The sequence below is a fragment of the Rattus rattus genome, chromosome 16 (genome assembly GCF_011064425.1).
Source record: "Rattus rattus isolate New Zealand chromosome 16, Rrattus_CSIRO_v1, whole genome shotgun sequence".
In the NCBI taxonomy this organism is placed as follows: Eukaryota; Metazoa; Chordata; class Mammalia; order Rodentia; family Muridae; genus Rattus; species Rattus rattus.
The window spans coordinates 41,746,589-41,760,404 of NC_046169.1; the positions used below are offsets into that span (position 1 = coordinate 41,746,589).

A 13,816-nucleotide genomic window follows, 5' to 3' on the forward strand; every position below is an offset into this window, starting at 1 on the left:
AGATAGGATTTAAAGGGGTGATGGAGGGTTCGCTGAGGGCCTCTAATCGGGGGACACTGTCGTGTGTGTGCACATCAGGATCTGGCAAGCAGCAGGTATAGTCTTAGAACAAAGGAGAGATGCCAGGGGAACCAACTCAGAGGTGCGGCCCTGAAGATTTCCTCAGCAAATGGTGCTACCCAAGCTGTGGCTCAGGGGGCTGCCCAGGTTTTGGCCCATGGGGCTGCCCAGGCTGTGGCCCAGGGGGCTGCCCTGGCTGTGGCTCAGGGGGCTGCCCTGGCTGTGGCTCAGGGGGCTGCCCCAGCAGGAATACTTCCAGTAGATCGTTTCTAGTTTCTTCTCTGCCCTGCCTCACCAGCGCCCAAGTGGACCGCTCGTACACAGGTCCCATTTTGAAGTCTGCCCCTGGGATAATGGATACTGACCCTGCCCATGCGCCCACACGCGAAGGTGGTGGAATAGGGAACAGTCCATAGAGATCACCTGCTGTTGTGGTGACTGTGCTGAGCCGGTGAAGCTCCTTCTGAATGGAGGCAGAGGTTTACTTCAGAGCAGCGGCTGCATCCCTGAAGGACCATAGCACAGAGATGAATTCATGCTTACCTGTGGGTGGCTCATTGTTTTCAGGGCGCGATGAACTGAGCATGTGTGCAGAGACTATCCAACAGTCATGTTCTTCCACAGCCTTGACACTCACTTCCTGCCTCTGTCACCCAGGGGGTCTGCTGGACATTGGACCCGCCCCCTTCTTACATCATCTGGACATTGGGTCCTCCCATTCTTACATCATCTGGACATTGGATCCACCCATTCTTACATCATCTGGTTATTGAGTCCGCCCCTTTTTTTACATCATCTGGACATTGGGTCCTCCCATTCTTACATCATCTGGACATTGGGTCCTCCCATTCTTACATCATCTGGACATTGGGTCTTCCCATTCTTACATCATCTGGTTATTGGGTCCACCCATTCTTACATCATCTGGTTATTGGGTCCACCCATTCTCACATCATCTGGACATTGGGTCTGCCCACTTTTTTTATGTGTCTAGTAGAGATGATACCAATGGTTTCTTATAGTGTTGGAGGAGGGAAAGGATAGGGTCATGTACTTGAGCTCACTGCATCTAAAGGGCATGGTGGGACCCAGAACTTAGCTGCAGGGACTTGTTGAGGAGCACATCCCTCTGGACTTCTCTTTAGAGATGAAGAAAAGAAAGGTTCTTCTGTTTCTTCTTTCCTAGACACATGGTCAGGGTCAGAATACGCCTGGAATCATGGGTTACTTGAAGATACACTGCTTCCTGTGAGGAGGCAGGGATGGGGGTCAGGGGTCTGGGGGACCAGGTCCAGATTAGGGCACCCACTTCATTTTCAAGTGCATCTTTGGAAGTCTGATAGTGCCTCTTCCTGTTGCCCTGACAACCAGCACTCAACAAGAGGTGGCTGTGGTCACTTTCAAGAGAGGCAGACAAAACATGTCCCAGTGTCTTGGGCAGTGAGTGGGGCTCTGCTCATGAACCCTTGGGGTTCAAAGTGTCTATTAACGTCTGCCACAAGATGGGATCCTTGGGCAGCCATGGTGATGCTGGCCATGTCTACTTATTGTCCCTCCTCAGTCCATGAGCTGGGGGTCAGAGTTACAGGAGTGGGGAGGTGGGAGGGATTCCCACTCTCACTGCCAGGCTGTGTGGGAATCCCACGGAGGCTGTGAGGACGTGCTGTGTGTAGTGGGTGGATGCCCTACAGGGTGCAGGACCCTACACTCCATTCTGTTTTCTGCAGATAAGCAAAAGGCAGTCAAAGGTCCACAAGAGATTGACCTCATGATGGAGAATCAAGGACAGAGGGCCTCCAAACAACCCTAGGCTGATTTGGGGGTCTGCTGGACATTGGGTCTACCCCTTTCTTTCCTTTATTATCTGGACATTGGGACCGCCCCCTTCTTACATCATCTGGACAGGGGGCCCGCCCCCTTCTTACACCATTCCATTTCCATTTCACTGAGAGTCTATCAGTGCGGAGCAGTCTATGACACATGGAGCCCATAGCTTCCCCTAGTGGTATGCACTGTTGCTCTCCATTCTACTCACTTCTCGCCAGCAAGCAGGACCACAGACACTGCTGACATTTGAAAGAACTGAGATGGGGGCTGGGGATTTAATTCAGTGGTAGAGCGCTTACCTAGGAAGCACAAGGCCCTGGGTTCGGTCCCCAGCTCCGAAAAAAAGAACCAAAAAAAAAAAAAAAAGAAGAAAAGAAAAGAAAGAAAGAAAGAACGAACTGAGATGGGAGTCGGGGGTTCCAGAAGTAAAGTACCTGCCTCGAGTCTTTTTCCCTAGATGGATATTGGAAACTGGACTGGTAGAAGATTCAAGAACAGGGTAGGAGAAACATGGTTGACGGCTCGTCTTCATGGTCAGGTTGTCTGGATTTAGAGTCACCTGGGAGACACACCTCGGGATGTGCCTGTGAGAATGTTTCCAGAGAAGTTTGACTAAGGAGGGAAGACCCACCTTGGATGTGGGCAGCTCTGTCTTGTGGGCTGAGCTCTGGGACTGACTAAAAAGAGGAAAGTGAGTTGAACAGCGAGATCCTGACTCCCTGGGTCAGGGTGACCAACTACCTCACACTCCTGCAGCCATGCCTTCTCTACCATGCCTGACTGCACTCTCAAACTGTCCAAATAAACCCCTCTTTCCTTAAGTTCATCTTGTCCCATTTTCATGACGGGCGGGACATGAGTAGCTGACATGAATGACTTGGGGTTCTCGGAGAAGAACAAGGCCACCTGTGTGCCCCCTCTCTGTTCACTGCCAAGCTCTGTGATCTTTTGGCTCGTATCTTATGCAGGTCAGGAGGGGAAGCCAAGGTCAACTGCTCTGTTCTAGGAATTGGGACCAAGCACTTGGCTTTCTGACTCGCCCGTGTGAGAGGCGCATCCCTGACAGGGAAGTATCTGAGGCAATGTTGGTGTTCCCAGTTATCCTGGTCTGTTGGTCTCCATCTGGGCACAATGGGCATGTGAAGATCAGGCTGGGGGCTCCCAGTGAGAGATGGGTATGAAGGCGATAGAACCTGGAAGCATGAGTTCAAATCTCACGTGGGTCCCTCACAGAGGCTGTGTGCAGCCCTCCTCCTCGCTTCTGTATGTGAGCAGTGAGGGCATGCTAGTGAGCTTGTCTCCAACTGAGTTTCACCCCCTGGATTTACATGGTGGGAGGAGCGAGAGCCCATCCTGTTGTCTTCTGAGTCCTTCAGGTCCACTGTGGGAGGTGTGCCCACCCAACCCTACTAAATAAATATTTTTTTAAAAAAATATTTTTTTAAGAAACGAAAAGTAAGCTGGTTTAATCAAGAGGATTGCTTGGGGTCCGAGGACCATCTTGTGCTGGGGTGCCTCTCCCCTACTTAACCCCCTGACTGCAAGGGGATAGAGACCCCGGGGAAACACTCATGCCTTATAAGGTCAAAAGGGCTTGAGGACCAGTGCGGGTTCTTGAAGTAGGTGGAATGTTCTCTAGCACAGGGATTCCTCAACTGGAAAAGGCATCAGAGTTGCCTCTGTGGTGGTTCCATTTCACACGTGGGGCTTAGGAGGTGACAATTACATTATGGTCTCAAGGGTATGGATGGCGCTGGCTTGGAGCATCACAGAACCACAGCTTTTAGCGACTCTTTAGCACCTCTGTAAAGCTCATGACGGTGCCAAGGAGTGCAGGCAGAGCAGATACCAAAATTAGAGACATCCGCTGTAGTCTTGGGTTCGAATCTTGCCGTCGTCCTGACCAGGAGTCTTCCTAAGAGAGTTCCACGGAAACCACGCCCTGGCCCTGCAGAGCCAAGCACGGATATCAGTTCCTCTTCTGGGATTCTAGGCAGTGTTTCTTGCTTCAGCACCAGGTCCGTGGTCGTGCTTCAGACCGTTGCGCGCCTCTCCACTGGCCAGCGTTGCTATGGCAGCGCCGCAGGCGGGGATGCTGAGGCTGAGGCTGAGGCTCGCAGTAGCCCCTTTGTGAGGCACGGGGCAGATACGCACCCCACGTCTCGCAGCTCGAGTCCCGGACCGCAAGATGGGTGCTTGTCCAGGCGCCCCACCCCACCCCCACGCCCGAGGCCGGGTGCGGCACCTCCGCCCGCCAGCCGCTCCTGCATTAAAATTTCATGGGCGCTGCAGTAGACGCGAAGACGACGCGGGTTGCGCTGGGGGACCGTAGGGAGGGAGGCTGCGGACCAGTGCGGGGAGGAGTTTGCGAGGGGAGGCGCTTGCAGGACTCCCCCAGTTCTGTTAAGAGCTGGGCACAAAGAGCCCTTTGCACTCCAGCCTCAGGAGCGAGGAGCCGAGAGGTAAGCCGGGGTGGCCATTCCCACTCCCCGCCGTGCTCACCTGATCCTCGGGAGGGCTACCGGGGTTCCACAGTCCCAGGGCAATGGTGGACCGCGCTGAGTGGGTGACGGGGTTCCCAACCCGCAGTGGCCATATGTGAGGCTCCAGTGGATGGACCATGGGGATGGGGACACAGAGGGTGCTCAGGGTCTGGTAGTCATGGTCTGAGGGGGAACAAAGACCCTTCCCTTCCCCCATAGCTAGATGAACATGGGCGTGGGGACTCTGGTACACACCAACCCATAAGGTTAGCAGGTAACCCTCCCGGCTGTGGACTGCGCCCAGGCATGGAGGGTGGGGTAGCGGGTGGTGTCTCTGACTCCCCCCCCCCCAGGCCCAGCCCTTACCCTTCCTCCACTTTTGGGACTCGTCCCAGACCTGGGGCGTCCAGCGCAGCCTCAAACCCAGTGCATCTCCGCACTCTCATTGCGACATCGCTCTCGATGGTGATTGTACATCCTCGGGGAGTCACTGCTTTGGCACAACAGTCCCGCGAGGTGGTAAGAACCCATTTTAAAGACAAGGAAAAGGAGGTTCAGAGAGGGTTAGCGGCCTGTCCAAGGTCACCCAGCCAATGATTTTTGAGTCTGACACGACGGACTCTGAAGCCCACATCGAATCTCTAAAAGGGTCCGGGGAGACCCCAGAACTCACTAGCTCAGCTCTTCAATCCTCCTGGCCTCTGGGACACTCTCTGCAGAAGCTGGAGGTTTGAGAGAGAAAGGTCCAAACCTCTTTCATCCAGGGCGTGAGCGAGATTATTACTTGGACAGAGGGAAGCTGGGGACCCCTTTTCTCCACTCTCGTCCCAGGCTCCCGAGCACAGGCCGCCAGGCGTCGGGGATCGCTGGCGCGCACACCCCACTGCGGAGAGGAGTCGCGCCAGGAAAACGCCCCCACCTGCTGCAGGGAGGGGCTCGGGGAGCGAGGGCAGAGAGAACTTGCTGGAAGCCGGTTTGTTTTTCTCGGCGCCAGCGTCGCGCTGAGCTGGGCGCAGCCTTGCTGCCTCCCCAGAGCGCTCTTCCCAGGAGGCGTCTCCGGGTGTGGAGAGCGGCGGGCAGGGATGAGTAACCCCATACTCCTGGGCTCCCCTCAAGTGAGCCAGTATCCCGCCACGTGGCCCCGCGCTGCGTCAGCACATCTAGGGCGGGGCTGCACATCTGGATATATATTCGCTCCTGATCCCGGAAATGGGGAGTCCCCTGGGCTCGAGAACCGCTCCCCCAACTCCCCAGCTTCAGATGGGAGCAGCAGCAGTCACCCCATCTGCTCCGGCTTTGGGAGGGTACCGAACTCATCCTACCCTGAGTTTAGTTGATATCCTACTGAAAGAGTTCTAGGTTAACAACTTAAACCTCTACATTTTGTCTTTTGATATCCTTTGCCATTAAAAACGGGTCCGAAGTCTGCCCTACGTTGACCTTGCGGAAAATTTAGCCTACCTCACCACCCCATAACGTTGTGTATTGAGGGGGTGCACACTTGACATCTTCAGCACCCCAAAGAGCTTTTCCAGCTGGTTGAAAATAACCTCTTTTAACAAACATGGGGGGGGAATGAGTGTTGGCGAGGCATGGTCCTTGCAGTCTCAGGGCTTGGTGGTGTGAGGCAGGAGGATGGCGAGTTTGAGAAATACCTAGGCTACAAAGTGAGTTTTGAGACAGTCGGGGTTAAGTAATGAGACCCTGTGTAAGAAAGGAAAAAAGAAAGAGAGGGAGAAAAGGGGGATGAATAGAGGGAGTGAAGGAGACCATGCAAAAGTCAGGTTGACTGTTCACCCCTGCCATCTTGAGATGACATCATCACCACTTGGGAGGCTGAGGCAGGAGGATTACTTTGTTGTTGTTGTTTTGTTTTGTTTTGAGGCAGGATCTCACTATGTACAGCAGGATGACCTGGAACTCACAGAGGGTCCAACTGCATCTGCCTTCCAAGCATTGGGATCAAAATAGTGCTTGTAATTACCCACTGTACCTGGGTAAGGATCACAGATTTAAAGCCAACCTGGGCTACATCACGGCACCCTGCCTCAAGTTTTAAAAATTTATGATTTTGGCACATTTTCTTTTTCTTGAAATCCACCTTCCTAAACTTAATAAGAACAAGAATTGCGAAGCTTTTGGGAAAGACAGAAATAAGAGAAAACTCCATTTTCAGCAAAACTCACCTCTCACCAAGTGCTAGGGCCCACTTCAGTCTCCGGGCTTCATGGGAGACTTCCCTCCTGCTGCCCCTCCCCCAACCCCCATCAGCCCATTCTGTAGTAGATTGCTTTCCCTGGGCCCAGCTCACACCCAAGCTGCCACCCCTAAGTTTACTCATCGGAGTTGTGGAGAGAAAGGGCCGAGAGCAGAGGTCTGTGCGTGACTCCTTCCCAGCATGTAAATGTCTGGAGTTTCCCAGCCTCAGTCTCTTCATCTGTAGAGTGGGGTCATGTTCTTGGGGGTGGAGGGCAGACCCTGTAGCATACCTGCTGGGCCAGCTCACTCACATGGTACCTGTCATGGTCTGGCTGTGTGCCTCTGTGGACAGTGTCACCCTTCTGGGTGACCTTCTGCTGTTGGGACAGTAAGCTTTTGGGACACTGGGCCTTTTGTGCAGCAGGGTCAATGGACTGGTGAATAGCCGGTGAATAGCCTGCAGCTCAGTCCTCTGTTCCCAGGGGACCTCCCCCCCCAAGCACCCCCCCCTTTTGAGGCTGCCTCATTCATCACTCTGAGAGAAACAATAGTCAGGATCCTCGGAGTCACCAGCTGGCTGAGGGTGACATCTGTCTCTCATTCTTTTCTGCACTGATGGGGCAGGCGTCCCTTCTCCCTCTGGGTGCCAGGTGGCTCCTCTGGAGGAGCCAAAGGAGAGTCTTGACCATTGTGTCCCTGAGGGCTGGGCTCAGCACAGGAGACAATAAAAACAAACCCCAGCTTACCCTGGTGCAGCTGCTATGGGGAAGAGAAGTTGTTTAGAGCCCGGAGGAGGTGCCATGGGTTGGTGATCTCAGCACTTGGAGGGGGGAGGGGTTCACAGTCATCTTAGCAAGTTCTAGGCCAGTCTGGGCTACATGGGATCCTCCCTCCCTTCCCCTCCCCCTCCCCCTCCCCCTCCTTCCTTCTCTCTCAAAAAGAGAGTGGAAAAAAAAAAACCCCTGCATTTAGATATCACCAGGGTGAGAAAATAGAAATGAGGTCATGTGACCAATCCTGACCGTCCGTCCGTCAGCCATTTAGGTTGGAGTCAGGTTTCAAACCTGAATCTAACCTGTGCCTGAGAGTGCCACCTTGCCACCTGTCCCTTAAAAGGGGATTTAAGGAATCTCCCTGGGGCCATGAACACAGCAGCTGCAGTAAGCTGACCTGGATGCATATCGAACATATGGATGTCCCCAGCGTCTGTGGGTCTCATCCCCCATCTGTGTCCAGATCCCCCTCCCCTGTCTCCTCAGTAGAGCAGGGGCCACACCCAGTTGGTCTTAGCTGGGTTCCCTTCTCCTGCCTTTCGCTTTACTTTTGGCTCCATGTGTCTGTCTTCTGCCCTGAGGATCTCTGGAAGGTGCCACTTGCAGTCCCAGGGTCTTCTGGAGCTCTGGACACCAGAGCCTCCAAAGCAGTTTGTGTCAGCAGCTCTTGTCTGCTTCCGCAAAGAGTAACATCAGGGACCTCAAGTGCAGCCCTTGGCCATCTCCCTGGCAGCTCTACACTTTGACAGGAACCGAACCTCGTGCATTTCTATGGTGTGAGGGCTAGTGACCCGTTCTATCACCTCACGTAACACTCCTAGTGACAACGATGTCACACTCGTTCCGTGGAGAGGGGTCTGAGGCTCAGTTCAGCACTTGGGAGACCAAGAAAGGAAGACCTTAAGTTTGAAGGGAGTCTGAGTTCAAGGCCAGCCTGGGCTACCTGGCAGGACATTGTCTCAAAAGGAAAGACAAATCCAAGGTGCAAAATCACGATGGATTTCTGTGCGTTCTGTGCCTGTGCCCTTCCCCGCTCTCTCCGAGGAACTCTGTTGTGGTGATGCCATGGTGTGGCTGGCCCTGGATACCCACCTCTCATTCCTGTCATTCTCTCTGTGATAGCTGGAGGCCTGTCCCCATGGCTCATCTGTCTCAGTGGTACCTTGGGGTGAAGCAGAGACTCTGGTGGTGGAAGCCAAAGGCTTTACCAAGTTGGTTCTGTCCACAACACAGGGATTGAACCTTCCGAACCTCAAGGTAGGAGAGAGCTGTATCTCGTGGATGCCAGTCTTTCGTCCCAGCTTACATAAGGGGGCTCTTGGTCTTGGCTCTTGGTGGTGGCAGAGCCATGAGCCAGGCCCAAAGTCCACACAACCTTTGACCATGAATGAGTTTCACAGTTCTGGTCCCTTTCATCCTGCATAAGTATGTTTTGTAGGAAACAACCCCATAGATGTGTGTTAGGTTGTTTTTTATAATTAGTGTGCAAAAGTGTGTGTTTAGGGCAGCTAAAGTGTTTGCCCCAGATTTTTTTTTTCTTTCTTTTTTTTGGAGCTGGGGACCAAACCCAGGGCCTTGTGCTTGCTAGGCAAGCGCTCTACCACTGAGCTAAATCCCCAACCCTTGCCCCAGATTTGAGCCCCAGCACACCAGGATCTGGATATGGTACCACAAGCCTGAAATCCCAGAAGTTCAAAGTTAACCCTAACTACATTGTGAGTTTGAAGCCAGCCCAGGCTATTTTAGACTCTGTCTCAAAGCAAGCAAGCAAGCAAGCAACAGACAAACAGTAAGACATCAAAAATCAGGGGCTGGAGGGATGGCTTCGGTGATTCAGAGCACTGGCCACCTTTGCAGATTTGATCTGTAGCACCCAGACGGTGGCTTGCAACTGTCTGTAACTCCAGTTTCGGGAGATCTGACACTCCCTCATCCCACCCACCCCCACACCTTCTGACCTTCTTAGACACTGCGTGCGCGCGCGCGCATGCACACACACACACACACACACACACACACACACACACACACACACGTAGGCAAAACACAAAGGCTCGTGAACATTTTTAAAAGCTTAAAGATGAACCCTAAACAAAAGAAATGTCTGCATATCTCTTGCCTATGTGTCCTCTCTTAGGATCAGCCTTCAGAGGGCCAGTAGCTCTGACCCCCATTGTAGGTCAAGGGTGTGCCTCTTGGTCCTGCCCTTTCTCAGTAACTCAACCCTTTCTTGTACAGCTTAAGCACAGTGCCACACTCCTGTTTTAGGGTACAGTGATCACACTCTGCAGTTCTGTTTATTGACACTGTTGTATGTCTATTGCCCCATGAGATTGCCCAAACCCGGGAATCCATTCCTATTCCATAGGGAGCCCAACTGAGCAGTAAGCTACTTTGTATCACTCCTCATTGTCCTTCTATGGACATTTTGTATAAAATTGGCCACACCCACCTCTCATCTTAGTTTGTACTTTTTAAATCTACACACACACACACACACACACACACACACACACACACACACACACAGAGAGAGAGAGAGAGAGAGAGAGAGAGAGAGAGAGAGAGAGAGAGAGAGAGAGAGAGAGAAGGAATCTCACTATTCAATCCAGGCTGGCCTTGAACTCATGACCCTCCTGTCTCAGCCTTCCCAGTGCTGGGATTCCAGGAGGGCACCACCACATCCAGCTCTGGGTCTAGCTTTTCTTAGCATGACTTGTGTGGTTTGTCCAGGGTATGACAATAACCAGATCCTTTCTATCGCCCAGTTGGTGCCACTGTTTGGTGATATGTCTCATCTGTTCCTTAGGGTTTTTTAATCAGATCCATGTTTCCTACCCCGGGGTGTGTCCCCACCAGGATTGTATGATGGCTGAGTAGAAACACAGCCTGTGTTTCTGCTGAGGGGCTGTATTGGTGGGTTTTGTGTGTCAACTTGACACAAGCTGGAGTTATCACAGAGAAAGGAGCCTCCCTTGAGGAAATGCCTCCATGAGTTACAGCTCTAAGGCATTTTCTCTTAGTGATCAGTGGAGGTTGGTGGTTCTGGGTTGTATAAGAAAGCAGGCTGAGCAAGCCAGGGGAAGCGATCCAGTAAGCAGCACCCCTCCATGGCCTCTGCATCCAAGTTCCTGCCCTGTGTGAGTTCCTGTCCTGACTTCCTTTGGTGATGAACAGCAGTGTGGAAGTGTGAACCGAATTAACCCTCTCCTCCCCAACTTGCATCTTGGTCATGATGTTTTGTACAGGAATAGAAACCATGGTCAGTGTTTCTGGGTCTGCATCCTGTGATGGGGTTGTTGTGTGTTTGTTCACAGAGTTCCTGCTAGTTCCCAAGTGGCAGAAGAATGGAGGGGATTGGGAAAGGTCATAGCCACCCTGGGAAGCAGCCGTGCAGATAAGTATCCCTTCACCAGCCCGCCTGCATGGGAGAAAGGGTCAGCTCTGGAATCCCCAAAGGGAGGGTGGATGGATGTCCTGTGACTCTGGCTCTTGAAGATGACATTTGTAAGCCACAACAGGCTCCTCACTCTTGCAGACACATGGGGACCTCCTCAGGGTTCCCCGAGGGACACATTCCTTCACTCAGCTCCAGGATCCTGTGACAAGAGGCTCTAAGGGCAGCTAGGAGATGTCTTCTCACCTTCCCTGGTTCAGGGTTTGGAGGATAGATGTAGCATGACTCCAAAAAGAGCAAACTTGAGTCCTGGAGGGGGATTGAGGGGACTCCCTTCTCTCCTCCACCCTGGTGACTTGCAGTGGTTTGCACGAGCCCTGTGCCGCCCTGTGGCTACCTATTCTTTGTCGTGAGAGTCACAGGAAATGATGGGGACTGAGGGGGGGAAGAAGGGCCCTTTTCATTTCCCAGCCATGCCTTGAATGGCCACTATAATACCCTCGTGTGATTGGAGAGAGGCACAGGCTTCCGGCAGCCATGATAGGACTAAGCTCAGAGTTCCAGATCCCACCTCTGTCCAACAGTCCCGCCCCCGTTGCCCTGTAGCTGCTCAGTTTGCTCTGAGTTTTCCTAGGTCACATAAGAGCCTACAATCCTCTAGGTGACAGAGAAGGAGGAGGCAGATAGTTCCTGAGCCAAGGCAAAGCTTGCGCATGGTCGTCTCCTGGGGCGGGGGTGGGGGCGGGGGGGGGCTGGCTCTTCTGTCTTCCAGAGTCATCCTGTGGTATCTGTGGGGGAGGAGCTAAGAGCTAGGCCTTCCATGATGTCGATGATGTAATGGTGGCAGGTAAGGGTGAGAAGCATGCCTCCTTTTAGGAGGGTGGGTGGTCCTGCGTCTCATAGTCCTTCCCATGGCCAGAGCCCTTCTGCCTCTGAGGAGGCCTGGGAGCCAGAAGCAGAGGTTTGCTGTGTATGGCCTCAGTGGAGGAGGATGAGAACAGTTTGAACCCCCTCCTAGTGGAGGCTCTGGTGGGGGGGGGATCATCACCTCACACAGATATGAACCTGACCTATAGAGTGATGATGCTGGGTGTCCAGGGGTGAACGGCAGAGAGATGGTCCCACCCTCTGAGATCTTCGAGTACGAAAACACGTCACCACAACTCAGCAAGCAGGTGAGCTCTGTGTCCTGTGGGGTGCTGTGGTCCGTGTGTGGGTTGGGGGGTGTACACAGGGTCTCAGCTGAAGCTGCTGGGGACTCCTCCTGAGTCTGCTTCACCCCTTCTCAGACCCTGACCTCCTGGGGTCAGTCTGGGCTTCTGCGGATCCTTTGAGTGAACCCCATCTGTTGGGTCCTTTATCACTCCCTGTCTAAGTTTATTTCTGTAAGACTTGTGTCCCGAGCTCTGCCTCCTGCCCCGTGTGTATGTTGGGAGCACAGGACGTAGACTCGTGTTATCTGGGGTGCCCTCACCTTCTTTCCTTGTGCCTCCCCAAGACAGCTCTGCGCATCTCCAGACCCTGACCTGCCTTGGAGCCTTGGGGATCCCTTGGATTCTGACCTCATGGAACTGGCGAGCAACCTGAAGATCCTGTCCTCCCCAGTACCTGAGACGGAGCTCCCTGAAGAAGTATTCCTGGAAGATATACAGCTTAGGATTCACCCTGCCTTTGATGGACAGCTCCAGGGTTGGGGGAGGCTGCAGTTTAGAGCCCTGGGGCACTGCAGGCCCCCTCCTCATTCCAGTCTCTGGAGATGGGGTAGAGCTAGGCTCCCTCCTGGCCACAGGGTGGTGTCTCAAAGGACCAGTGGGTAGGGCAGGGACTCCATGGGCATGGAAGAGGGGCTGCTGAGGAGGGGCCCAATGTCTGTCTTTTGTCTGTTTTTCTTTTCTTTTTCCCTTTCCCTTTTTTTCTGCCTGTTTGCTGCTTGAGTGATGAGTCTGTTTGGGTGCTTCCTGGGTGAGGCTTAGCTCTATGATGGTTGTGAGGAGAGGCCTGGGGGAGCCTGGCTAGTCCCTGTGCTATCCAGCATAGGAAGGGACCTTGGAAAGAGAAAAGGGCCAGTCTAAGATAAGGAGACCCAGTAGGGAGGTGCCAGGCAGGACCACGGCTCCAGCCCCCTCCAGTCGCTCGAGAGTGGGCTGCGTCTGTGTAATGCTACAAAGCCTTTGCCCAGGACATGGGAGTGCTCAGCCAGAGTCCCAATCCATGTTGCGTAACTGCCAAGGGACAGAGGCTGGCACTGCTCCCTCCTCAGGGTGCTGTGCCCAGTATGGCCTCCTGTTCATTCTTGTCACAGACCCTCCTGGAGGAGATGGTTTTACCACCAGCAACGGAGCAGCGTGAGGTCTTCCTTGGGGCAGTCTAGAAACAGGAAGCCCTTGATCTGGGTGGGAGCTGGGGCAGTTGGGTATTTACTCTTCATTCCGGGCTGTGGTGCTTCAGCCCCAGAGACTCACAGACAGGGCTTGAGGCTGGCAAAGCAAGGCTGAAGTGCCAGCAGTAGCTTGTGTCTCCGCGGGGCCTTTCTCTGTGTCCAGGGTGAGTGGGCTGTAAGGATTCGTCCACAAGGGTGGCGGTCTTGTTGTTTCACAACCCAGGCTTATGACCTCATACCTTCTCTCTATACCTTCATAGAGGGGCTGGGGATTCAGCCTGTGCCTCCTGGGAGGACTCTGACAGGTTGGTCTCACAAACATGAGCATCCAATCTCCCCTTCAGAGTCCCCCACGTAGGGAGGAACAGATGAACGCAAGATGGGTACAGGGTTGCAGGTGTCTTGGGCACGTGGTGTCTGCAGCCAGTACAGAGCCAGCTCAGGTCTCAGGGCACCCTCTGCAAGTCCCCTCGTCTCTACCAGCTTTGATTTCCACATTGTCAGGTGGGCCATATGTTCTCCTGGTGGCCTAGGTAGCTCTCTGAGGGCCCTGTGCCTGGCTCTCAGTAGATGCACCATACAGTTCTGTTCAGTGGGAGTTTAGGGAGTTTAGGTGAGCCTTGCTGACCAGTCTGGGGCAGTGGCTACCTTTGGTCTCTGTTGTAGCTTGCCGTGTTTTCCAGAAGAAGAGGAACCT

The 13,816-nt window shown here is 53.5% G+C and overlaps 3 long non-coding RNA genes across 7 annotated transcripts; 2 read left to right on the plus strand and 1 right to left on the minus strand.

Moving 5' to 3' along the window:
• Nucleotides 1–3,323: 3,323 nt before the first annotated feature.
• LOC116885542 lies at nucleotides 3,324–5,404 on the minus strand. Its single transcript, XR_004386022.1, has 3 exons — nucleotides 5,044–5,404; nucleotides 4,737–4,860; nucleotides 3,324–4,491 (listed from the first exon to the last, which is right to left on the minus strand). It is a non-coding gene; the product is annotated as an uncharacterized LOC116885542 (long non-coding RNA).
• On the plus strand, nucleotides 3,985–10,772 carry LOC116885540. Of its 4 annotated transcripts, none has more exons than XR_004386017.1 (4): nucleotides 3,985–4,349; nucleotides 6,255–6,367; nucleotides 8,465–8,599; nucleotides 10,660–10,772. It is a non-coding gene; the product is annotated as an uncharacterized LOC116885540 (long non-coding RNA). The 4 variants fall into 4 exon arrangements; XR_004386019.1 differs by having other exon boundaries at nucleotides 6,259–6,367; XR_004386018.1 differs by lacking the exon at nucleotides 3,985–4,349 and adding an exon at nucleotides 4,814–4,889.
• Nucleotides 10,773–11,486: 714 nt separating this feature from the next.
• Nucleotides 11,487–12,639, plus strand: LOC116885541. 2 transcript variants are annotated; one of them, XR_004386021.1, is made up of 3 exons: nucleotides 11,487–11,586; nucleotides 11,816–11,914; nucleotides 12,238–12,639. It is a non-coding gene; the product is annotated as an uncharacterized LOC116885541 (long non-coding RNA). The 2 variants fall into 2 exon arrangements; XR_004386020.1 differs by having other exon boundaries at nucleotides 11,493–11,914.
• The last annotated feature ends 1,177 nt before the right edge of the window (nucleotides 12,640–13,816 follow it).